The following is a 27,563-nucleotide window of genomic DNA, read 5'->3' on the forward strand; positions in this document are numbered from 1 at the left end:
GCATTTGTTTTTTCATTTTAAAAACTTTAAAAAAAAAAGGTAAATAATGTGTTGATTTTGCTATTATCGTTTGCTGAAAAATACTTAAATGTGAAAGGGAGCGCGACGAAATCTTTGAGTTGGGGATACTGCTATTTAATATTTGGAAAACTGCTTTAATAGAATCGGGTAAACAACGGGATTCGATATGGCAAATTGTTATAGCGTTTGTTTATATAGAAAAGCTTTTATGTTGGAAATCCTCGGTCTGTTGAGAAAAATCTGCTTATATTAAGCGCGTACAAGGCGTGAAAACTCTTGAGTCATTACTGCATATAAACATTGAGTTTAGAAATTCGAGCTTGTAGAAGTTCGGGTGGGTCTCGTATAGAGATAGGAAACCGGCATATGTGATATAGACTATACTACTGAAGGAAGATACCAGCATACGGTTGCCCTTAGCAGCGTGCGTCTCTTGCTAGAAATAGCTTGTGTATTCCGGAAGTGGGTCATGTACTCGGTGGGACAGTAATGTCGCCTTCCTAAAATATCTACGTGACTCGATGTACTTTACTTAAAACTTGATCTGTACAGTTTGTGCCTAATAAATATTTTATGTAATTATGTTGTAATAATTGCACAGTATTGTAAGGAAGTATATGTAAAATTATATTTAAATAGGTATTTAAAAGGAAATACACATGGTTATATTAAGTTTGTTTGTTGTTGTTTTATCGCACTGTGTGTTTTTCTTCATGAAAGTGATTATATTGTTTGTATTTGAAATAGTGTATAAAGCTCGGTAATGATATCGTAGTACTTGTATTCATTCGAACTATGTCAAGTCATGCTGCTATTTAATTGTATTTTCACCGAATTACCTTCTGTATACTGTAGATACAGGTCAGCAAAATCTATGTTCTAAAGACTCAGTTGATGTTAATTACAGTGCTTAGTGTATTGTTGACAGTTATACTGTTACTGTAAATATTTGCCATACTAAAGTTCTGAAGACTTTATTAATGCTCAGGTTATTCTACAATTTGTAGTTTAACTGGTGCTACATTCGGTATAATTGCTGAACGATTACTTGTTCGTCTAACCACATGGCTGTCTTAGAATTGATTCCACTGGATATCATATCTATAGTATTCCAAGTACCACAATTCATAATATTGTATATTGTACAGTAATTGTATCAACATACACGCCCTTTTCCATATATATATTGTAATACTGTAATCAAGTGGGTTTTTTTTTTTCACGTTAGAACGTGTGTAAAATTCATGGTACCGTAGACTATTTAACCTTAAACTATATAATGTGTGTAGGAAGATTAGACTGGGATTATGCCCTCTACTCTATAATGTTTGTAGAAGGAAAGACCCCGTAACTACTCTGACGTGTACTAAAAATTATGACGGAATCCCGTTGCTACTAAGCATTTGCTAGTTGGTACGGATGGAGTTTCCTGACCACATTCATGTTCCTTATGTCGAAATTGGTTGACGGGCGGGAAGCTCCCCCGTTGACCACAGATGGCAGCTGCGACGCGTTTTCTAGAACTACCTTTACTTGTAGGTGCTGACGTCAGAACATTTGCTAAAAATATCCTTCAGACTGGTGTCGACACACGAGATGTCATGTCAGCTATAATACCAGGCTTCAACGTTAATCTGGGCTACTAGTTTTCTTCTTGACGTAAACAGGCGGGGCTTGTTATTCATCTCTGCTCCACCCATTGACTTGGATAATTTTGGTTGTGGCTCCCATTGCGGTTAAAATATCAGTCCAGAATTATCAGGTATAAGTCGACGAGCTCGTCGCATTTATTTCATGAATTAATTCTATTATGTTCAAGTATGTGTTCTTGTGTTTTGCAATAATATTGATTTACTCCGGTGCAATGCTGGTTCATCCTATTCGTGCGTGTGATGACCTTGTAGGTCACTTTCAGTAATCGGTTTTTCTAACAGTAGCTCTTATTCCTCTTGCGCTAGTTTCTTAACCTTATTGAGATACGACACACCAGTGATGATAAAGTTATTATCTGTATGTCGTAGGTTAAACGAAGTTCTTGTTGTAACAATGTTGTGTGGACACCACTAATGAAGTATGCGAAAGTTCAGTCTTCAGTGGTTTAAAGGATCTTACAGCCCAGCTGAAGCTTCCACTAGCAACCAGGATGGAAAATCTTACTCACAGTATGAACATAACACCGACCAACATAATAAAGGATCAGCTCAACATGCTTGCCGTTCGTACATCCACGGTCGTCATCACACCACACTTCCAGAAGGAGGTGTAAGTGATATCTGTGTACAGGATGAACACCATACATATTTCAATACTACTCGTCCAGAGGATAGTCTAGCGACTACAGAGGTCGTTACTTTATTGTAAATTTTAGATTGTGGTTAAGGCAAAGTAAATAAATTTTGGCGTATATGTAAGATTATTTATATTAATACTTTTTCAGTTCTAGTTATTTCATATTCTTCTGGTAAATACCAGGCAGTGTAATGCAAGCATATTTTTTAACAGAACGCTTTCGAAATGTAGGCTTTTTGTCTGACAGGGAAAAAAACAAACAAAAATCAACTAATGATTGGAAATGAATTCTAAGATATTTATCAATGTAGTGTCAATTCTCAATTTTTACTCATAATCTTTGTAATACTTATCATTTGTTACGTTTGTAGTCATACCTGTTTAACATTTCTTTTTAACTTATCTGCATTTAGCACTTTTATTTTACTTTATCAATACTTAGTGCAATTTCTCTTGGCCATTTTTTTTAAAAGCACATTTCTAAGATCTCTATACCTAACATTTTCGTTTGTGGTAATATTGCATTAGAAATGAGGTGCTTGTATAACAAATACATTGAAGGTACTCCAAACACTTACGGATTTGCATGACGTCACTCACTTCACTTTTGTCACACTTTGCTGTACTCGGTCATTCCCAGTTTGCTTCAGAAGAAGAAAAGCCCTTTGAAAGCAATCGGGCTGTAGAGCATCCTGTCTTTGTGTTAGATTGATTTCTTGAGCTTACTTGTTTTTCTAGCATCACGAATACCAGTCAGTATGATATATTCAGGTAGCTAAAAATGTGTTAAAGTACTAAATTTTATTGTAGTGTATTGGTCTAATGGTTAGTTAGGGTAATTATGTCATTTCTTACTGGTGAGAATTACATTAATGCAATTTATTGTTGTCAACTTTTTTTATTATCAGTGACATTAAGTGTACGAATTAATTGTAGTTAGAAATATAGTCAGAATAATATGAGCACTATAATCACGTTGGGTTGTGTGACTGATGTTGGTGTTTCTGCAGTCAGTCTACTTATCTTGTTTTCAAGTGTATTATTCTGGTTTCGTGGCTCAGCGATAAGCTTGAAAGCATATAACATTAATATTCGTAGTTTGATCACTACGGTGGGCACCAATACAAATATGCCACTATGCAGCTTTATGCTTTAGTAATAAACGTGCTATACAAACATAAAGAACCAAACACGCTCACGTGTGCTACCCGCCGTGACATAACACTGGGTTTTGATGCTCGTGGTGGGCCGAGCACAGATAGCGTATTGTACAGCTTTGTGCTTAACTTCAAAATAACTACAGTCTCTTGTGTGGAGGTTTATGTGCTTTAAAATATAAAATTATGGTTAACAAATACTTTAAAGAAAGGTCTTTCTGAGCTTGAATTTATTTTACTTTGTGTTTCTCTTCAGAACATTGGTTACATGGTTTCCTGTATTAATTAACTCGAGGAAAAAATGTTTAAAACTGTTCAGACTGATTTAGCCAGTTTGTAGATTTTTGTCTATTTGTGATCTGTTGGACTACAACGGACCGATTCTAACTATCCAAAGATGGGTAAGTAGTTATTACGTGATAAAAAAAAACACATTTTAAACTGTGTAGTCAACTTATGTGGTTCAGTTGGATGGAGCATCTGTTGTCTGAGAGTAAGCTTTATGAAGTTAATAATAAAGTCATGTATTTATAAAAAAAAATTAATAATGAGAAATTGAATTATTGGAGCAAAATAAGATGTTTGAGGTCACATCCTGTGACTTGTATACAAGTAAACATACATACAAACATGAAATCTGTGTGTCTTAGGAAACTTGAAACAGATGATAATAAGCATTAAATTATGTAAAATAATGGATTTCTTTTACATTTACGAATCATGAACTATATAGTTAAGATTAACCAATGAATTAGTTAATAACCCATGAAATTAAGACTAACTTCTGGAAAAATATAATTGTAACTTATGTGTTAACAAACTTGACCTGTACAATATTACACTTTAAATATTACAACAATAAATACTAATCACACAGTAACAAACCATTGCTTGTAATTTACCAAACATTATCCTGTACAAGAATAATTATTGATCCTATCAATTGCAGTAATTAACCTAAGTATTATCATCTTTTATAAATCAACCTGCACAAAATGTTGTTGTTAATAAACTTTAATGCTTATAATAAGACGTTTATATTTAGAAAAACAAACATTTGTTACAGCAATAAATAGATATATATTCGTAAAGTAATAACCGGTATTCTATATTAATGTGAACGAAAAGCATGAAATTTACGTTTTCTAATAAAAACTAACTTGCGTATTACTAGTTTAACTTTCTCAGTTAATTTGAACTATTTAATAAATTTTGTTTGCGACGTGAGTGAAATATCGGGATCGAATTTTGACTATCTGCATTTGTATTTCCGGATTTTTCTAATATATACAACACTGGCGTGCGTCAACTTTTAAAATTAAAACTTTTTCAAATAAGTGGCGCAATGTTTGATTACAAAATTATATACTAGATGAAGTTGAAAAACACATCTTTCATGTATTTTTTCATGTAAATCTTTAAACAAATCCTCCATCGCGAAGACGCCTAAATGGATTGCGAATTTTCACAAATAAACAAACTTACTGATTCAACCTCCTTAAAAAATGGGGTCAGAAAAACATGGGAAAATTCTTCAGGTCTAATGGGTATCGGCGGCCTAAACGGACCTCTGTTTTAGGCTTGTATTGCTCTATGCAGTAGTGAATATTAAGTTTTGTAATAAAAAAAGTGCTTGATTGTGAGCATAATTTTTATGTAACGAATTCGAATACCTTATGCTTGAAAGTAAAGATAAATGTAGAAGTATAACATTTCAATTATAATACATTTCGTATAGACCTTATCTTTCATAGGTCAATACAAAGACAGTGGTTTAGGCGCTGTTTATATCGTCAGTTGCATTGAGAACTGTTAAGCTGGTTAAGTGTAATTATAATAAATTTTATTTAAGTTTTGTACAAAGTAAAATTAGTTAAGGATTAATAATACAGTATTATTTTAATTTTTAGCATCAATTATTTATTAATATATTTTTTTAATTAACTCTATCAGAAGAAGTAGCAAATCAACAAGCCATCTTCTGTAACGTGCGATGAAGTATTATTTCGGCGGTAATAAATTTAAATACGTTCTGCAATTGGTGATATCTGTGCAATAATTAAGATTATCGTGTGCAATAAAGAATATTTATATATTCAATTAAGAAATAACATGTTCTAATTTTAGTAAATTGTTGTTACTGAGAAAAAATGTATCGATATTACGGATTGTTAAATAAGTTTGTCAAGATTTTATTGAAAGTTTAAAGATAAAGTAAACGGCTAGAACTTTATACTTATTGTTTTGTTTAAAATATATATTTCTTGACCTCGCAGCGTCACGTAGAAATTTGTAGGTTGAAATACTGATTACATTTTTTGGTATAAATTGAATATGAAATATTCGAATACAAATATTAAACAGAAGTAGTATATGAAAGATTTGTAATAAGCATTGTAAAATCTAATACAATACAAATCTTGATGTTAATTTCTAAAGAATAAGTTCGTATTATGAAGATGTACCTTAGGCTAATGATGAATGCGTAATATATAATTACGTTTCTTCACAAACAAAACAAAACAACAAAAACAAATCGCCTAATTACGACTTTTTTGAGTTGGATTATTGGAATGCAAACTGGCTTTGGGTAGCTTATTCTGGTGTTTATACGAGCGTCTTTTTCCAGTCTCCACAATTTTTGGTATCTGTGACAGCTTCAAGTTCTTCGAAGTACTTTTTCTTTCTAGGGGGAGTGGGTATTGCTGCATAGATTTTTTTATGTACTAACGATCCATACTTTTGTTATCAATATAATGTATAGAGTACATGTCTCTTTACGTCTATAACGGTTTTTTTTTGCTTAAATAAAAGTTATGACTATTTCCAACAATCCTAGTTTCAGTGATGTAACAAAGTATTTAATTATGGGAAAACTTATTAGTGCTGAAAATATGCCGCCAAGCTTTTGGAATCTTTAATGTTGTAATTGTCTTCCGATGGTTTTGCATTTTGTGGCTTTGTGTGTAAGAACAAACACACAAATAAACAGAAAACACACGATCGATTTCTCAAGGCAAATAAACGATATAATTTTTTGTAGCAGTTGCTTCTGGCAGTCAGTTGTATTGGCATTCGTGTTGTTGGTCATATATTCTATAGAATTTCTTCAACAACAAATGGAAATCGCTTATAAAAGTGTATTTTGTGAAGCTAATTTAACTAAACTTCAATAAGTAATTATAATAAAATAGTGTAACGTATTCAGAAGTTTAAGGCCTGCTTCATAAAATATAGTTTTACATTTTTTTCCTAACATTTCAATGGAATTCAGTATAAATAGTTAATTTTACTGTTAAGCATGAAATATTCTATCTTTTCAAAGCATCAAATAATTTTCATCCATAATATCTTTGTATTTTAATGAGGGGAATGTAAATTTTATAATATAATTATTTGGAAGTTTTTAAGAAAAGACTGTATAACTAAAAACAAATGCTGGCTTGTAGTGTGTGCTCCTTAACCCAAGTGAACCATTTGTTAAAGTGATGGCCAAGTGGATAAGGCACTCAACTCGTAATCTGAGGATCGTGGGTTTGAATCCCCGTCATACCGAACATGATCGTCCTCTCAGCCGTGGTGGTGTCATAATGTTACAGTCAATCCCACTATTTGTTGGTAAAAGTGTAACCCAAGAGTTGGTGATGGGTGGTGATGACTAGCTGTTTTTCTTCTTTAGAGACGCCTTGTGCAGATAGCCTTTGAGTTGCTTTGAGCAAAATTCAAAACAAATTTGTTAAAGTAATAATTTTGCAAAATAGGCTATTTATCACCAAATAGTTTTGACTTCAAATAGACATTTTCAGTGTCTCTTTGCTAGTCCTTTGGTGAGACAGCAGTAAGTTTACGAATTTACAACACTACAATCAGGGGCTCAGTTCTCCTTCTTGGACATAATAAATAACCTCATGTGGCTTTGTTAAAGAAAAAACACATTCACTTTATTACTACAAGAAGTATAGAATTATCTTGCATCTAGAACCAATGTTTTTTTAATTAAAAAAACATTAACATTATTTTTTCACACTGTTTGTCATAAAGTTAGGCTTTTTTTTTTTTTAATTTGTACACAGTTTTTGTTTAAAGAGTCTTATTTGTTGTTAATTACAAGATTGGCTTAATTTTTGCATAACTAATGAATTAGTATAACATAAACAATTGAAGAATTAATGAGATATTTGGCACCCTATCCCATACATTTATTTGTATAAAAAATAAGCAGAAAGTGACAAGTCATGGGATCTGATAAATTGTAACTGAAAGAACAGTATGTGTTCTTATTTAGTAATTTGAACATCAGTAGTTTGCATTAAAATATCCATGTTGATAGTTAAGTGTGTCAGAACTCCCAACAAAATACTTGGACATATCCATGACGTGTAAAAGCAGTAAGTTAGCTTGAACATATCATATGTAACAAGCCATTGCATAATATAAAGTTTTAAAGCATCTGGCTAGAAAGGTGTGTACCAGTATGGTTTGCCAGAGCCATAGATAAGATATGTATATTCAATAATTCCACAAGGCTATTTTGTATGCTATGATATGATGCTGGTAATGCCACATGATACAATGTTGCAGCTTAAAAAATTGTAACTTATGCAGTTGGTCAGAATTCTATTCTGATAGATGAATGTGTGCTGACATCATGCACAAGATAACTAGAGAGCAACTGCCTGGAAGAAGAATATATTAAGTGAATGGATAGATCAACAGGTTTCAAATCTTAATCTGACTGAATATGTTGGGATACAGCACATAATTTATTCTAAATATTGACGATGATTTTAAAGTAACTCTGAAAGTATGTGCTTTATTATTTTAGTTGGATTACTCATTTTAAGCATGCTATCTCAATGCCCAACTTGCATTAGTGGTTGAGATAATAAAAGAATGTGGTGAGAAACATTAAATTATCATTTATCGAGCTGCAAAGTCTGTACTACCAATAGACTTTATATTTGCTTTACATGAAAATAAATTTAGGAGTGCCACTGACATAAGCTAATAGTTGTAGTTGTGCATTATCATGGCTAAAATATAGAAAGAAAAAAAAAACGTGATCCATTAACTCTTTCATGATTGCATTTGTTGACTTTCATTTGAAATTTTTTGAACTACTATTTTATTAATTTATGTCAGTAAATTTGGAATCAAATTGTAGTTTATAATTCAATATCAGTTAATATTTTATATGAGACAATTTTTTAATTTAAAAGTAAATATTAAAAGAACCCATGTAAATATAGATATTAGTGTGATGAGGTAGTTGAATGCATCACTGTTTAAAATTAGATGTTTGTGATGTCAAAATAGTAAGTCTCTAGTTTTGTACAAAATAAGAACACAAAATACTACTATTGGTAAGTTAGAAAATAAAATAAGAATTTCATATCTTTTTATTTTGCTGATATGTTGCTTAGGTACTGAATCAAACACTGGTCCCTTTCATCTCTTTCCATTTCTGGAAATGGCCCATTATATACACTTATTTCAATATATGGCATGTGAATAACCAATTGACAGCTGAGAGTGTACACCTCATGGTTTTCTCAACCAATTTAATCTGTGAAAAGGCTATCACATTCACTTAAGTCAATATTTCAAGATTTTATTTCCAAATAGTAGCAATCTATGTACTTATATTATGTATAATAATTGAAATGTGACTATATATTACAAATTACTAGTCCACTAAAACACAGCCAAAACAGGAATGACTAATGGTTCATTTTATATTACTGGATATATAACGTGAGTGTACGTGCACCACATCAATGCAAGTTATGTAATGTTAGTTACGACTGGAAGGTCAGTATAATAAAAAAATAATGAATATAAATATATAACATTATGAGACTTAAGTTACTTAGACTAAACATCTATGCTTTTGTATTATTCTAGCATGAAAAAAAAAAACATAATTTATATTTCCTATTTCTTTTTGTGATGGTTACTGGGTTGGGCAAGTTAAATACTCCACACAGTTAGAGTATCGAGAATAACATAAAATATAAAGTCTTACTGAAAACAAGCATTTCTGATGTAATTAGGAGGTTTTAGAGATTATGCAAATAATAATTTATATTTTTGGGAAGAAGAATAGTTTTTCTTTATTATAATATGATCTCACTTTGCACTGAGATGAAACAGACTTGATATGTTTAGAAATAAATCTTTAGTAAAAATATTTCATTAAAAAGTCTGATTTTTTTGTTTAAAAAACTTGTAATCTTTATTAAACGTTTACAAAATTTTGTGCAGATTAATTGTTTTGAGTAGTGTGAATCATCAGTTGTATTTTCAGTAGTTGGTTTCATTCTATATTTGTTGGACTCTTCTAAAAGAGATGCATAGAAATACAGCTATGGTCATTGAAGTACTCCACACACACACTGTTACTTCAAGTGTTGGTGATAACTCTTAGACGACGACAAAAAAAAAAAAAGTGGTAGATATTCAGTTTTGTAACTTACTTTTTTCTGGCCTCCCATACCTCATGCTGTGGAAACATTTTCATCCACAGATCCATTTTCTCATATTCATTCTCTTTTGTATGATGGCAGTCTTTTCATATGCATTTCTTTGATTAACTGCAAGGTTTTAGTAGTAGAATTTTGTAAATACTAAATTTGATGTGCAGACTCTTTATGACACTTTAAATAGCATATTGTACAGGTCAGCTTCTCAGTGAAACCTTCAGAATATTAAAATAATTTTCATTCTCATCCTTCATTTCCTTTATTATTTCACTTTTATTATTAAAAGTTTAAAAATTTATAAGTTAGAAGGTAGACCTATGTTTTAAATTAGGATCTTTGTTTTAATGTTTTCTGTACCATAGATATGTTGCCATAATTGTAAATGTTTGTGGAAATTAATGATTTTATGGAATATTTGATGTGGGACACTAATTAAGACTTCATTATCAGTATCATCTCGACTTGTATGGTAAATATCTCTCATCACACACAAAGTAATGAATTTGTTTTTAAAATTTTACAAATGGGTACAGAAATTCACCAAATTATTTATATATATGTATTTAACTCTGTATTTTAGTTTGGGAATATACAATTTATTCCTTATTTTTACAAAAGGGAATGTTAAAAAAAACAAAAACTTTTATACTTACTTACTGAGAGCCCTGCCCTTTGTTTTCTTAATATTTTATTTAGTGTTATTCATAGTAATGACCTATATTTTCTTTAATGGTTACTGTTTTTTAATATATTGTTCCTGGTGTTTTTTTCTTTGATTTTTTTGTCACACTTTTTGAGTACATTTACAATGTTTGCTCCTCTTTTATGTGTTTCTGTCAAGATCTCTCATTGTTTTGTATCATTATTTAATCGTCCTTTTTAAATTAGTATCATTGTTGAAAATATTTTATGCAATGTTATCAGTTTACATATCTCAGACTTCTAGCAATTGTTATTGGCTAATGTTTCTTTGATGAAAGTTAAACTTGTTTGTGGTTGGCCTGCTATAGTATAGTGGTTAGAGCACTTAAAGTGCTGCTGAAATGTGGCACTGAATAAGCTTTGCCATTCAGCTGTGAGGACTTTATAATGTGATGGTCACTTTCACTCTTCTTTGATAAAGAGAAACTCAAAAGGTGGTGGTGAAGACTGCAGTTTGTTTGTTTTTCAATGTTCATCAGCTCAAAATTATGGATTGTGGCAGATAGTCATGGCAGTTTTGCTACAAACAAAAGAAACTTGTAAGTTTTATAACAGAACATCTTACTGGAATTTTAATTTTCCATTATCAAAAACAAAAATAGATGATTTGTCTCAAGTATTCAAATTTTTACTTTGCTTGCCTTCAGCTTTAAATATAATTTTCTGCAGAGGTATCACTCATTGTGAGACTTGCAAAATGCTGAAATACTAAAACAGAAGCCTAACATATTAACTACTCTGTATGAAGAGATATTAAGATACTTTTTTTTAAGTAAAGGATGGGCATATCAAAGGAGTTGTGCAAAATATTTTTAACATTTTGTTTTACCTTCCAGACTTTTCCACTTTAAGTAAATATAATGTCATATAAAGACAAGTGAATGTCATAGTTCTGTGTTTTCCAAAACAGCTTCCTGTCAGTCTGGGATATTTTTTGTTATTAAGCTCCAAGTGTTAGCTTTAGACTTACAGTTGTTACTTATAATCCAGGTTAAAGTAATTTCAAGTTAATGATGAGTGGCTGATGACTCTGAGTTTATAACTCCTTGATGGTTTATTAAATTTAAAAACACATCTTTGTCACTTATTTTGTCTTATTAGATTACTTCTATACCAGTCTGTTAACTTTTTATTCTGTGTTGATTTAATAACAAAATCCTGCTTCATTTGTACTTTGAAGCTATGGATGTGATAGGAGAGAGAGATGATCAAGTCTCACTATTCGAACAGAGAAAAGCAGCCCATGAGTCTGCTGCTGTTCACTAGCTGCCTTTTGTTCAATTCAAAAATAGAGTGGCTCAACTCAGATGGCTCTTTGTGTTAATTTAAAAAAAAAAAAACATTTATTGATTTGTTAATGTGTAGTTAAGACTATATACATAATTGCTGAGTTACTGCTAGGTTACTTGTGGGCCTTGTGATTCATTGGTTAACCATAACTTTTAAAGTGGTTTGTAAAAGATATTGGTATGCTCTTATGAGAGGGAAGAAGGTAGAGTTGTTTCATAAGGTGAAACAAAACACTTTCACTATAATTGCAGATACAAAAGCTGCCAGATATATGATTGTAGTAAACCAAAGATATGTGCATATAGTGTTTGCAGCAGTATAATTTTTTCTGTAGTTTTTATTGGTATATCATACTACATTCTTTCAGGTATGCTTACCCTGCCCACTACAACCATTGGTTACTCATGATAGTCTTTAAAATTACTGGTTGGGTTACTTATTTGACTCTTATTTCATTCTGGCACTAGCCAAAGTGCATTCACTCACTAAATCTCTTTGGATTGTTTTCAAAGAAATATTTTAATTTCTTTGTGTATTCATTGGTTTAACAATTAGTCCAAGAGCTTATAACGCCAAATAATGGGTTCAATATCTATGGTTGGTGTAGCACAGATAGCCTATTGAGTAGCTTTATGCTTAATAAGAAGCAAACATTTCTTCATGTAACAGCTTAAACATCTTCCATGTTCTAGTACTAACCATCATCTTTCTTTTTGATGTGCTTGTGACTAAATTCATGCTATTTTTTAGTGTGATGTCTGTCATCCTGCATGATTTTTTTTAGGGAAGTTAAAAATTCATATTATACCATTCATATCATTTAATTTACAGATCCCACATCCCCTCTCTGATACAGTTTTGTAAATATTGATGGATGCTTCTTTTTGGGAATTAGTAGGAATTTCCTTTCATAACAGATCGTTTGACATTAACAGGGCTGTTGTCATATGTTCACAGGGGTGTGAGGATCTAATGGCCACTTCCATTATGCTTTTTTTTTATAGTTAAAATTCATTTAGTATTATATGTCAATTACATGATTAAGTCTTATTGATTGTATTAAATCAGTACATCAGTAGTAATCATCAAATTAATTTTAGACAGTTGCCAAAGAACATTTTAATAATGAGGTTTCAACTTTAGTGTATCATATATTGGTTGTGTGATAATTATTTATATTTCATAAATTTCATTTGCATTCCTGAGAGCTCATGTTTCCTGCAATTCATATCTATACTGCTATTGCAGACATAATTTGATTACATCATATACATCTGTTGAGCATTTCATAATTGGTGGATTGTCATGAATAAAGCTTCTACAGAACAGCTGGTAAGTGATTCAGAAAACAAGAAAGGCAAACAGATCAAAAGAGGAATTATTCAAGTGAAGAATTCAAACCAAGAAATAACTTGGTAAGAAGGATTAAAATGGATATTAAATTAATCAAGAGTTAATGTTAATAAGCATTACTTTAATACCTATTTACTTAGCAAACAAATGTCTAAGAAAGTTACCTTTTAAGCACAAAAAAGAAAAGAGCAAAAGCAATTGCAGAGAGCCCAAAAATTGCAAAAATGCGCACTTCATAAAATTTGGATTTCTAGTATTTTACCAGAGTAATAGCTGACAATGAATTGAAAAAACAAAAGTTACATGGAACAAAAGTCATTGAAGATATTCATGGCCACAAAATCTCTGCCCAACAAGGGTTACATTAAACATGTACTGGTGAAGATAAAAGGATTATTTTTCTAGCTGATGAAGAACAGTGTGAAAGCTGATTTTTAGAAGGTAACTATTTTCAGAAAATGAAAAATGTGGAAAAAATGCAAATATTGGTTTATGGCCACAAAATGTTCTCTGCCCAACATGAGTTGAATTAATAAACATGTATCAGAGCAAGTAAAAAGTATTATTTTTCCACCTAAAGTAAATCAGTGTGGAAACTGATTTTTGGAGGATAACTATTATCAGAAAATGAAAAATATGGGAGAAAACACAAAATACAATTTTTTTTCTTCTTGTAACTTGTGTGATGACAAGAAAATGCAGTGGATTGATGAAAGTTTTATTCCTGGCAATATACAAGATGAATGCACCCTAGAATCTCACAATGAAAGTGGTGTACGTATGAAATGCAAGGAATTAGAATTCCATTTGAAATCATAGTATGATTCAAAATTCAATCAAACTTGAAAGCAAAATTTAGATGTATTTAGTAGGTTAGCTGCAATAGTTATGCATTTCACACACAGAAATCAAGCTTTTGATGGAACTATTGGTGATAGGTTAAATCATTTTGAAAAGGATTTTTATGTTTTCCAGCTCTAATGGAATAGATGGTAAAGGTTTATCCACTGTTGTAGGTTCAGTAAAGAAAGTCACCATCATTTGATCCTGAAAGTTCTTGAATGAGGTATTGTGTATGGTTGTAAAATAAAAGTCATTAATGCAGTTGTTCCAAGTATCAAAGCTATAAAGTACTATTGCATATGGCGCAGGCTGACTCTGTGCTAGAGCTCTGTATTTCAGAACTGGTGAGCTGAGCTTGAATCTGAGTAATTCTACAAAATATCATTCCCCTTGTGTAGGTGCATCATATGAAGGATGAGTGGAATGATGATGCTGACTGGATGTCTTACCTGTGATCAGTAGTTTAAAATCATGTATGGTGGCAAATATCTTTAGCAGCTTTACCATAAATACAGATACTATATACAGATACTCTATAATAGAGGACTGTGCCCCTTACTTTAGTCTCCAAGAGCAGCGACGTTGTTATTAAACATTCAAAAAATGGAGGTAAATGATGAAAAAAAATTCATATCTTTCATTATTGTTTAGGATACCACAAAACATTGTTAGTAGTTATTCTTGAAGAGCTTACAAACAATAAAATACCATTCAAAGATTTACAAGGTGCAATGGGATTAATAACAGCTCAAATATGAGAGGTGAGCAGAAATGTGTACAGTGCAGGTTGTTGCAGCTAAACTAGATGTCATTTTCTCAATCTATTTCTGTAAATGGTCATAAGGTTTTAGCTCAATGAATGTATACTATATTTGTGGAAACATTGCCTGAGGTATTCTTTTGAAATTATTTGTTAGAATCACTCAAAACTTCTTTCTTTTTGTGTTTGTAATTATGTCACAATCATTCAGGAAGAATGTAAACAATAAAACCTGAGTACAACAGATTTCTATTAGTTTATAATGAAGTTTGATTAAGTAACAGCAGTGGTTAAAAATCTGTTTAAACTAGCTGATTTACACACTCAACACACAAAAAGGAAATGAAAATAGTCAGAACTCATTTACATTTCTTTCAGCATCAGTTTGTATTCTTCAGGAGCTTCATTTGACTGTCAGTAATTCTCCTCTGCTTTAATTATCCTGTTTTTTTGCTGATTCCTTTGTTTTACTATACCATTCATCTACTTTTTCTTTCTTCCATTTTTGCTGAACTATTTTTAGTTTTGGTTAGAACTATTAGAATTTATTTCATAGATGGTGTTAGAAATGAAGAGCTGGAGTCACTTGATGCTATGAGGATGTCGTGTTTTAATTCGAGTGGTAATTAACATCTCAGATCCCAGATTTAATCTATAACGGTATTGAAGGAACTTGCAATATATGTGTGTGTGTGTAAAAATAAAATCCCAACTTGACTGGTAGATTCAACGAGAGTCAAGAGCTGAAACCACTGAGCCACTTTGATATTCATTTTTTGAAAATCTGATGTTAACAAATATTTGTAACAACTTTCCCGAATATTGGAAGATTTTACTACAAACATGATCATTTACAATAAAAAAAATCCCTATTGTACTGGAATTTAAACGCTAGATTTCCGTTTCAGGCAATTTGTACGTTACAAAGATATAGTGGCTTGTATTTATGCAGTTAAGGGTAGATCATCAAAAATACAGAAAACAAAAATTGTTTTTGCAGTTCTCATAAAATAAAGCACATTCAGCAAATTGGTTTTTGTGAGCTACCTGAATTTGAGGGCATAAACTACATAGTCTTTTTTTTGTCAATTATCTTACAATAAAATTTTGATAATATCACAACCTAAAAATTGTAAGTATTACTAAATCTAATCAAGTGAATTTTTTATCCAAAACTGGATAATGTTTAGAAAGTTTAAGTTTCTAAAGATGTGGCGATAAATGATACGATTTGTGTATTTTCACGAATTTTTGGAAGCTTTCAGCATACATTTACGTCTTTAATACAGAAAAAAAAAAATTCTAATTAAGTATTTTAGCTTGAAATGATTCAGTGAAGGAAAATGAGTATTGAGAACTACATGTTGTCATCATTTCTTTATCAAAAACGTTAGATGCAATGAAACTTAACAAATTAAGAATAACAAAACAGATAAGACATATATTAATTTGCTTTATTTTACTTCTTTTGCCGGCTAACAAAAAGGTGATCAAAGCAGAGAATTGGAAAAAAAAGAGTGTGAAGTACTTCTAGTAATATAGATAAATTACAAACTGTTGTATCTAGATGCGTATCGTATCGTGGCATCATTATCTAGATAACTATTGTATCGACAACTATGTTAAGATAAGGATCTCTAGAAATTTCACAGTTTGTGCAAGTATCGCCTTGTGAGAAAAAGGAAAAAGTAAAGATATAGAAAGGGGGTAATTAATCAGTACAATTCTTGGAATTATAGCTTTATTAGCATACGTATTCTGAGAGTGCAACCCCTGCTCGTGCTAGACAAAAAGTAATTACTAATATGAAGAGGTCCGGCATGGCCAGGTGGGGTAAGGCGTTCCACGCGTAATCTTGGGGTCGCGGGTTCGAATCCTCGTTGTATCAAACATTTTTGCCCTTTCAGCCGTGGGAGCGTTATAATGTTACGGTCAGTTCCATTATTTGTTGGTAAAAGAGTAGCCTAAGAGTTGGTGGTTGGTGGTGATGACTATCTGCCTTCTCTCTAGTTTTACATTGCTAAATTAGGGACGACTAGTGCAGATAGCCCTTGAGTAGCTTTGCACGAAATTCAAAACAAAGTAATATGAGGACGAGCCGATTACTGCTGTACAATAATTGCTGAAAACTGTGTTTTTCATCGTTGTAGTTGATTGTGTTGTGATGAAGTTAGACGATAAATTCTGGGTTGCTTTCTGATTGCATGCGAATTTTTAAATTTCTGTGTTGTGTTAAAATATTAAATGTGTAGAATACAACAAAGTAGTAAAGTCATGTACTTAGCACCATCTAGAAAGATAGAGGTAAGAGGCATGGCCAGGAAAGAGAAATTGTACGAACGTACTCTAAAAGCAGATGATTATATTGGTATTAAAATTATAATCAAAATAAAGTACAGAACAACGTTTCATCCTTTTTAGGTCATCTTCAGATAAACAAAGAATGAGTTTGCAACTTCCTGTTGCCGGGCTCTTGTCTTAGGGTCGAGAGTATAAACGGGTACGGGATTGTAGGGGATGTTGCAGTTAGATGTTTGGTTATGAATTCAGTGATGTCGAGAAAATCCACTTGTAGAGTAATAAATTTTCTCAACCCAAGCGAGCCGTTTTTACATATATATAGGTTATGAATTATTATAGATATAAAGGTGTTCCATTATATTGGTTTAATTTTGGATTTAGTTGTTTTAGAAGTAGGGCTTCATTGATTTTGCGTTTGTTTATATTCGTTTCTCTACTTACTATTTGGGTGTTTTCTATGGTTTGTATGTTTTGAATTTCGCGCAAAGCTACTTGAGGGCTATCTGCTGCAGCCGTCCATAATTTAACAGTGTAAGACTAGAGGGAAGGCAGCTAGTCATCACCACCCACCGCCAACTCATGGGCTACTCTTTTACCAACAAATAGTGGGATTGACCATCACATTATAACACCACAACGGCTGAAAGGGCGAGCATGTTTGGTGCGACCGGGATTCGACCTCGCGACCCTCGGATTACGAGTCGAACGCCTTAACACGCTTGGCCACGCCGGGCCCGTTTTCTATGGTTATGTTGTGTTTATTTAATTTGCAGTGTTCAACAACGTGTGAAGGTGTTTTCTTGTGTTATTTGGGTCTGGTTTCCATTTTTTTGCTTGTTTCTCCGATATAGAAGTCATGGCAATTGGAGCATTGTATTTTATAAATAATATTGTTACGTTTGTCAATGTAGTTTTTACATAGTATGGATTTTAGGTTTGTATCTAGTTTTTGAATAAATTTAGTGGCTACTGGAATATATGGTGTGCAACAGTGTAAGATTTTATGATAAAGTTTGTTTCTTTGATTTTATCATTGTTTGTTTGTTGTTGGTGTAAGTATGTGTGTTTTGCCACGGTTTTTGAAGGAAATTTGTTGGATGTCATCGTTAATTTTATCGTGTGAGCATAGTTTTGTGACTGTGTTTGTTTGGTTTCGTAATATGCTGAGTTTTTGTTTTGTTTCATGTGTCGAGTCGCAGAGAATGTATAGTCGAGTACGATTATTTTTCTGTGGATTCTCTTTTGAATTATGTATGGGTTCTTGTGATCTTTTAGTTGCGGTATGTTATTTGGGTAGTTTTCTCGTATTCACCAGTTTGAGCAAACATTTTAATGATACAGAATGAATCTCAAGCGATCAATTCAGGCTTACACTCACCATTATACTGATGAAGATATGTTGACGATACAGTTGCTGAATTCACATATACAGAACACACACTTAGTTTTTCAGTCACGTTATCTCCATACAACCCAATCTTTAGTTGTTTCTCAGCTTCGGGCCAAGCGTGACCAATGGCTATCGTGTTAGATTGTAAATCTGAGGACAGTGTTTGCATTCTGTTATCGCAAAAACCAAAGAATAATCACACTGCAATTTGTAGCCATAGGTGTGTGTTATAAGGATAACGATTAAATGTCACTGTTTGTTCGGACAATAATAGCCCAGGAATTGAAGATGGGCGCTGTTGACTAGTTAGTTGCCTTCTCTTTGATCTTAGTCTTTCAATTAAAAAATAGAGACGTCTAACGCAGATAGCACTTTTTAGCTTCATGTCAGGTTTAGGGAATATGCTAGTTCCTTATCTTTAGCTCCACAAACTAAAGTTACTGTTAGTGATAGCAGTTTTATGTCTTGTTAAAACTTGAGTAATAATTAATGAAATCTCAGTTTCACCAGTTTATGTTATCTGAGACCGTCACAAAACTTTGTAATGGCAGAGCCCACAATTTCCTCCGTGCACTCAAGTTTATAAATTACGATATTTTTACAGTTTTAGGTACTGCATTATGAAAAAAAAAATCACGATGGATAGAACGTAATATGTAGAGATGAAAGTGAATTAAATTTCATTCTTTATGTAGCAGAGACTGTCATTCCAAGAATACAGAGAACGTCCGGAAAGCAACATATTTACAAATTAGAATGAGTTTAGAAGACCATCAACCTTTACGTTTTCATATATGAGAAAACAATGAAGTTAATTTTTAAACGCTATGTGTGGTTACAGTTACTTTGATCGATGTGGTTGGTTGGTTTCTTTTCGCCTTGTTTTGTCTAAAATTATGTAGTACGATTTCAGAAAACATGTTATCACACTTACGTCGGTCGTGATCATTGTATTAGTTTCAAGAACGGTAATATAGGTTGTAACTGTTAGAATAACTTAATTTTTTAATCGTTTAGGGAACTGGCGAAGTCACGTGGGTAATAAAAGGACATTCTGCACCGTTGGGTTCTCAAGAGCTAAGTGTTATATCTGGTCAGCAGGTAGAGTTACTAGATTCTGTAACTTCGGGCCCGGATTGGTGTATGGTGCGTTTGTATTCATCTGGCTGTGACGGTATTTATTCTTCATCTCAGGAAGGTTTGGTGCCTTTCTCGTGTTTGAAACCTACACCAAGCATGCGTAGTTCTACTAACACTACTAGTACTGAAAATGAAGGTAAGTTTTCCTGCAGTAGTATCACCATTTTTTTAACGTTTCGTAAATAATATACTGAACTGCCTAAATATTTCAAGAACTGGGTGAAAGTGAAGAGTAATGTGTTACAGTATGTCAAACACATTTTCTTCTATATCCAGTGCCGACGAGACCTTCCGTAAAATGCCGGTTCATCAAGCCTATAAGCATACTACATAAATGTTAATGGTTGCAACTCTTTTTATTTTTTTATTTTTATTTTTGCGTGAACAAACTGTTATGCTGTAAACTAGATTACGTTGATGAAATTTTATATCATATTCAAATGAGTGGTAGAATAAGTTTTATTTTTAGTGTTCCTCTTTTTGATAGCAAATTTTAAGTAACGCGTATTGATTATTTTGTAGCATTTTGTATACGTAGAATATCATATAATAGCATTTAAATATTTAGTTATGATTCATCGAATTGATTTAATTAACAGTTGTTTAGCATAAACTCGTGAAAAAAATTAAGTATTCCTCAGTCAATTACATGTCTCATTCATGACTATTATTTACTACGTGTTTAGACCAATGAAAAGTAACAGAACTTTCCAACATCTGGAAGTTTTATAAATTGTATACTACTTAATTAAAACGGTTTGTTTTCCAGCTGTCTGTGCGTGCGTAGCGCGAGCGAGCATGGGTTGATGTAACTTCTCTCTTGTAAATACGCGCTCTTGAGTCTCTGTGATGGCTTCGTACCATAATAGGACAGTTGGGTCTTGCAGTTATTACAAGGACTTTGTTCGTTTTTTAAGCCTACCGACATCAAGGTTTTGGTTTGACGATATTAAAAAAAAACAAACACGCAAGGTTTCAATATGAAATTGCTTTTCTTATACTTCAAAACTTAGGAGAAACTAACTAACTCATAATTAATTTTAAATTACCAACGCGTCTATTGTTAAATTACTCATAAGGCTGTCCTCTGACTGATCGGTTAGGGTAACCCTTTTTCTCTTAAAACTTCAACAGTATCCAAGCGTTGTGTAATGTATTACCTAACGTCACCGAGTAATAGAGCCAAATTTCCTACATACTATGTACAGATTATGTGAATCTCATTTTAATAATCCCGAATGGTGTGTAATAAAATTCTGTTAAATATATTCTTGGTAATCATATGTAATATTGTAAAAAATGTAGGTAAATAATGAATAGTTTCTTTCAGTGAACTTTAAAACTTCACATCATTAATATACAGCAGTTGAAGATATGTTGTTTAATATACTTAAGATATATAATTTCAAAATAAATAACTGAAGAGATGAATTTGGTTTTCTTGTAACGAAAGTTTTAAAGTTGTTAGTTAAGTGAGTAAATGCTTATTGTTCATTGGGTAATTATAGTTTTACATTTGTGAAATTAAAATATGTTTTGGTTATAATTGATACTTGAAATTGTCGGTACTTGATGAAATTACATAATTACGGAATCGACAGTAAAAAAGAAAGGTTCTTGTACTTTTCACAAATGCTTCCTTTATCAACGATCATTGTTTCGCCTTACTGGTTAAACGAGGGTCGTTAATAAATAAATTTGTTGTTGTTAGGTTAAGGATAATAATACGTATTTCTAATTGGGTGACAAATAAATATTTTGTGGCCTGGTATGGCTTTCGTAATTAGGGCCTTTGATTCGCAATCTGTGGATTGTGGATTCGAAATCTCACGCCGAACATGCTCACTTTTCAGCTGTGGAATGGGTTAAATGTGGCGGTTAATACCATTATTAACTGATAAAAAGTAGTCCAAGATTTCCCTGTGACTGCTGCGGGCTGGTTGTTCTTCCTGTGGTCAGCAGTTCAAAATTAAGGACGGTGGTAGATAAACTAAGCAGTTTTGCCAGAAAACTGAACGACTAAGCAAATAATTAATAGTTCTTTGTTGAAAATACAATAATATTTTACTGATACTTCTAGCCGCTGTATAGCGGCTTATAGAATAGCTCTTAAATTTTTATTTATTTTTTCCTATCTCCATCATCTTGACTCATTTCAGGTCTAATTACAATTTTGGACTCCGGAAGTAAAACCCATGCCCAAAGTCTCAGATCAACCTATTCTAATCCTGCTTAAAATAATTCTAATTTGAGGATAGGATTATTAGAATGGTTAATAAAATCGAATCGCGTATACACTGGTGCACAAAAATATAACTAAAAATGTGGCCCCTGGCTATGGAGTTGCCCACCCCTGTTCTATACTCTTGGTTCATGGTGAAATCTTGATAGTTTGATGTACAATGTCGCCATGCATGGGCTTATAGCTGAAGTTCTTTATCTACAGCTCTTTTCAATAAAGGATATTTTTATGGCAGTACTGTGTAAATGAATACAATGCTTATTTGTGAGAATGTTAACAAGTTACTGCTGATAAAGAGAGATCTACTTCCACATAGGTTATTGAGTTTCTTATTCTTTGATTTATCTGATTTTCGATTTCTTGAATATGTAGTGTTTGAATGCATAGCGAAATTGTTAAACGATGTATAACAAATCGACAGTAGTTCAACGAAGTGAGGATGTATCGTTTCTCATGAAAGTGGAAAACGCCGCGTAGAAGAGATTTAAGAACAATAAAACTTTAAGCCACTATGGAGCAACACCATAAAAGTTGGAAAGTTTAGGCTATGGTTACAAAAGAAAATTCGCTGATTTAAAAAAATAATTGCATTGGAGCTGGGAATATCTCTTGTCATTGGCAGCAAGATTAAAAAGAAGGATTTCAAGTTGATTAAGGCTTACAGTTCGAAATTTTGCATGTTTTCAGCCACATCATCATCAATTTTTCTTGTGCCTAACAACCTAAAAACAGGAGAGAATATTTGTAACTTGTGTTTTTGGTCTGCTTAAATGTTGTCCTTTAAGTCAACATTCACAGATAGTGGAAGGATTTGTATAAAATTTTTAAACATATATGGTACGAGATTACCCTTGCCAACCTTTGTAGATACTGTATGAATTGTTGTGTTTGATAACAGTATTTAATCATGACTATCAGAATGATCATAACGGTTGAAGGAAAGAAGTAGTGTCAAAGATTGAATGAGTTCTGAAACTTCATTCTTTTAAACATTTATTGACCCTAAATAAATAGTAGCAATCAGTAAATATTGAAAAACTTTATCCCTGTTTAAATACCTGCTTGAACTATCAACATTTGTTTCATCGTACTGTTACAGCGGATTGGAGTACGCTATGTTAAAACTATTTTGAAGACATAATTTTGTTACGCTCCATATTGCTAAGCCCAGTCTTTCCCTAACTGAAGACCGTGCATCTCGATAGTAGCCCTTAACGAAGTTTATATTGCACTACCTTCTCTATAACCAACCTTCTTTACAAAGGCAACAATTTTACAGCGCTTACTTTAACTGTCCGATCACATAGAAAATACTTGTTTCATTCACTAACTGCTCGAGGAAAGCATCAGTTGAACAATAAATTTGTCTTTGTCAACCAATTCCTTGTTGGCCTCGTTTCCAGATGTAGATCATTCTTGATTATGTTGAATAATGTTACTTTTGCCATTGTTTTTTGTTCTCAGATTCCCACCCGTTAAACATCGCTGCATTTTGCTTATCACATCTGTAGGTCTATTATGATAGGTCTATTTCTGTAAGGTTCTGGTGCGCCAACTTGAAACGTGTTATCTTGTTTTCAGTGTCAGTAAATACAAGAGATAAATTCCCTCTTTGAAATTCTAAATTCCTTCTGTGAACGCATCCATATGGTGTGTGTGTATATATATATATATATATAGATTACATTAATATTGAAGAGATATGTAAAATAAAAAATCAATATATATATTGCTTTAGAAAGGGCTATATCATTTGCTCCCCAAAAGCGATAATTTTCGTTGCCATGACATTACTTAAGGAAGACGTAGCTTTATATCGGCTGCGGTTATCACGTGACTAGCCGATTTGCGTATATAGTATCATTTTAATATTATGTGCTTAACCCTGTAGACCAGGGGCGTAGATTTTTTACACCCGATGGGGGTGTAAAAATTGCAACCACTTATGTGGACTGTTCAATTTGCAAATTGGTAATCTCTGATTACGTGAACCTGAAAGCTGTAAACATGCATTCACAGAGTAATCTTGTTGCCACGATACTTCAAGGTTTCCATGTAGGTTTGTATAAGTGAGGTGTTGTGAAGTTTTCAAAATGTTAGTAGAATGAAGACAGATGTGTTACAAATTAACTGCCACATGAATTTATTCCTGTAAACTGTACAGTATAAAAGATGGCCATTATACTTGACAAGGTTACTAATAACTTTCATTGCATGAATTACGTTTTCAAATATTAATAAAATTAGTAATTACCATTGATAAGTTTATATCTACTGAAAAACTGTTCATGTTGTTTGATAAAAATAATTAAAATGTCTTTGCGAACTCTTGAAAATTACACATCACTACAATGTAGCACATAATTATCCATGCTTTTTATTGAAGTAAGATTCATTTAGTCCTCTAGTCTACATGTTTCCAAACGTAGACCTCCTTTCTGATGATCTGTTTATGAATTTTTTCATAAGCTCTTCTATATTTATCTTGTCTACCTCATCCTTGTGAGTGTGACAAACTGCCACATGATTGAGGCGGCACTGAGACATAGTTGAACTTAACCACGTCTTCGACAGTCTTAATGCAGAAAAGCTGCGTTCACATTCGCAGCTGGATACTGGACATACAAGCAAAATTTTCATGAGAAGAAACACTTCACTAAACATCTGCTGGCTTGTTTCATGCATTTTACAGTAAGCATCCTTCGCACCTTTCAGAGATACTGCTTTTGTTGTTCCTTTGAACATGGGCAACTGAAACTCGAGCTGTTGTGCAGAGATGTCTGGATAGAAGTTTATAACTGAGTTGTCAATCTTGTCAGATGTGACCATGTTTTTTCTCAAGTGCCAGGTATTGCCTCAAGTCATTGTTGTCTACATTGAATCTTGTGGTCAGATGTTCTATGACTGTGTCCACAAATTCAAAATATTGGCTTCTGTAGTAATCTCTAACTGTTGCAGAGTGATGTGCTGAGCCATCACCTGTGATCCTTCTGCGGGTCTGCGAATGCGTGGTAGTTCAATAGGCACCAGATTTAGGGAAGTTACCTTTTTCTCAGCTTCATCAAATATCTTGTAATTTTCCTCTGTTCGCAATACCCGCAATTGCTCAACTGTCATTGCAGATGGTTCAATCATGCCAGATACTGTCGCTGATTTTGCTTGGAATGCACAGTTTAGTTCCTCTAATGCAGCTAATGGATGCTGAGCCATCAACAATCCTAAAACTGTCTTTCCTTTGTCAAATCTATCCAGCAGACCTCGTGCTTTCACTGCGACATCTGATTTTTCATTTGCTAATTCAGACAAAGAATCAACAATGTCACTGTAGTGATCATTAGCACATGTAATTGCAGATAGGCGGCACAACCAGCGTGTTGGACACAGTGGGCAGATGTATTTAACTGGACCATTGTGGCTGTTTGACGATACAATATTTTCAAAGATTGTCTTGTATTTGCCTGACCTCTGAAGCAAGACACCAAGTTCATGTACCCACTGGATAGAATCTCGAACACTTTCACAAGCTTCAACTGCATGTTGCATTATTAAATTAGCCTTGTGTGCTCCGCAGTGAAAAAACAAAGCTGATGGTTGCTTCTCTTTTATTTTTGCGTGGAATCCACTGTACGCACCACTCAAGTTAGCGGCTTCATCATAAGTTTGTGCTCTTAATCCTGACAGTGGTAAATTGAGTCTAGTCAGTACATCAAATATTGTCGAGGATATTGTTTCACCCCTCGGTGTGGATTCCTGTACGTGGTGAGGGGACCTCCCAGGGAAGGTTCTGTTCTATCTGGTTACCTTCTCTGGGATCTAAACATCCACCCACGTGTTTGCCGTGCGTGGCGACCCGTGAAGGGGAGGAGAGGATCCTGGTGGTTGAGGGGTCCAACCCTAACACACCACTTTGGCCTCGAATTCCTGTAGACGGGCGGCCTTTGGGTGGCCCCCCTTGGGTCAATCGGCTGGTCCACTTGGGCTAGAGTCAACCAAGTACCAGTGTTGGAAGTTCTCAACGGGTGTTGTGGACATTGTGCCTGATGCCGGTGTTTGGGTATAGTGCTCACGAAACCCTGGCGTTGCTGCATTGTCCTTGCGTGACTTTGTAGTGCGTCCCCTTGTAGGGCTCCATGGTGGGTGGGGTCAGTGGGTACCGAAATTTTTTCTTTTTCCTATGGATCCTCTAAAAAATTTAAATAAAATTGTAAAAAAACAGTCAATGGGTAAGCGACCACGTCTTGAATACTCAGAACAGCAATCTTCAACATCAGTAACACACGTACCTCATTTTCTTATATTACATTCTCTTTCGGAAAAACCTTTAGGGCAAATGTCCCCTTTTTTTATTCAAAAGGGACTAGAGTACAGAATCAGTACAGAAACTTCGATCTGGTGACATATTGGTTGAAACATCCACATCCCAACACAGTGAACTCCTCTTGAATTCAAAGGCAATTGGGGATATACCTATTGAGGTTACACCCCATGCTACCTTGAATTCTTCACGATGAGTTATTGTTGAAAGGGATTTGAAGAACATTCCTGAGTCAGAGATTCTCGCTGGTCTTTCCACTCAAGGAGTTTCTGCAGTGAGGCGCATCTCCACTCGCAAAGATGGAATTACACTGCCAACAAATACCCTCGTTTTAACATTTACTTCACCACGTACACCTGCCACCATCAAGGCAGGTTATCTCATTTTGCAGAGTTCGGCCATACATACCAAACCCTCTTCGATGTTTCCAATGTCAGAGATTCGGCCACTCAAAGACATCCTGTCGTGGTTCCCTGACATGTGCTCGTTGTGGAGGCAAGGAACACGATGCCTATGACTGTGACATGAACCCATATTGCGTAAACTGCAATGGTTCTCACCCCTCTTACTTTCATTCTTGCCCAAAATGGTTGGAGGAAAAAGAGGTGCAGCGTTTGAAAACGACACATAACATTAGTTATCCTGAGGCTCGGAAATTGCTGTCCACAACTCCATCTCGGACATATGCTGCTGCACTTCATTCCACAACTACAGTGGGAGTGCAGACAGATCTCTCTGTTCCTCCAAGAGAATCGTTTTCAAAACAAATGAAAAGCCTTTTGACCTCCGTGGTTAAAAAGGTTGATGAATCGACTTCCACACCTATCTCTGTTCCTCCCATACCTTCCAACAAACCTCAAGATCCACGTCCTTCAGTTTCAAATACAGGCATTTCTTCTGATACATCTTTTTCTCCCACCACAAGAGACAAAACAATTATTCGTTCGCGTCCTCACTCACTGGATTCCCCTTCCAATAACAAAAACCTGCCCACCCGACACAGAGCAAGATCCATGGAGGTTGATAGACCTCCTCCGACTAAAGACAGTAAAGAAAAAAGACGTGGTCGTAAACCGAAGGGTTCTCCAGCCACTTCATCTACCCGTTCTTAAAAATGGCCACCTTGATACAATGGAACTGTCGAGGTTTACGTTCTAATCTGGATGATATCAAAACGCTGATTGCTTCCTACAATTCTGTTTGTCTTTCTTTACAAGAAACATTTCTCAAAACTGCTGATACTGTCTCCATTCGGCAGTTTTCTCTGTACAGAAATGA

General features: G+C 33.7%; 1 pseudogene across 1 annotated transcript in view; it reads left to right on the top strand.

The window, feature by feature from the left end:
- LOC143223889 (kalirin-like) overlaps window positions 1-27,563 on the top strand; it is a 155,905-nt pseudogene that overhangs the window by 37,518 nt on the left and 90,824 nt on the right. Inside the window, exons 14-15 of the transcript XR_013013177.1 lie at window positions 2,094-2,364; window positions 19,606-19,864. The product of XR_013013177.1 is annotated as a kalirin-like (transcript). The remainder of the gene's footprint in view (window positions 1-2,093; window positions 2,365-19,605; window positions 19,865-27,563) is intronic.

The sequence above is a fragment of the Tachypleus tridentatus genome, chromosome 8 (assembly GCF_004210375.1).
Source record: "Tachypleus tridentatus isolate NWPU-2018 chromosome 8, ASM421037v1, whole genome shotgun sequence".
NCBI lineage: Eukaryota > Metazoa > Arthropoda > Merostomata > Xiphosura > Limulidae > Tachypleus > Tachypleus tridentatus.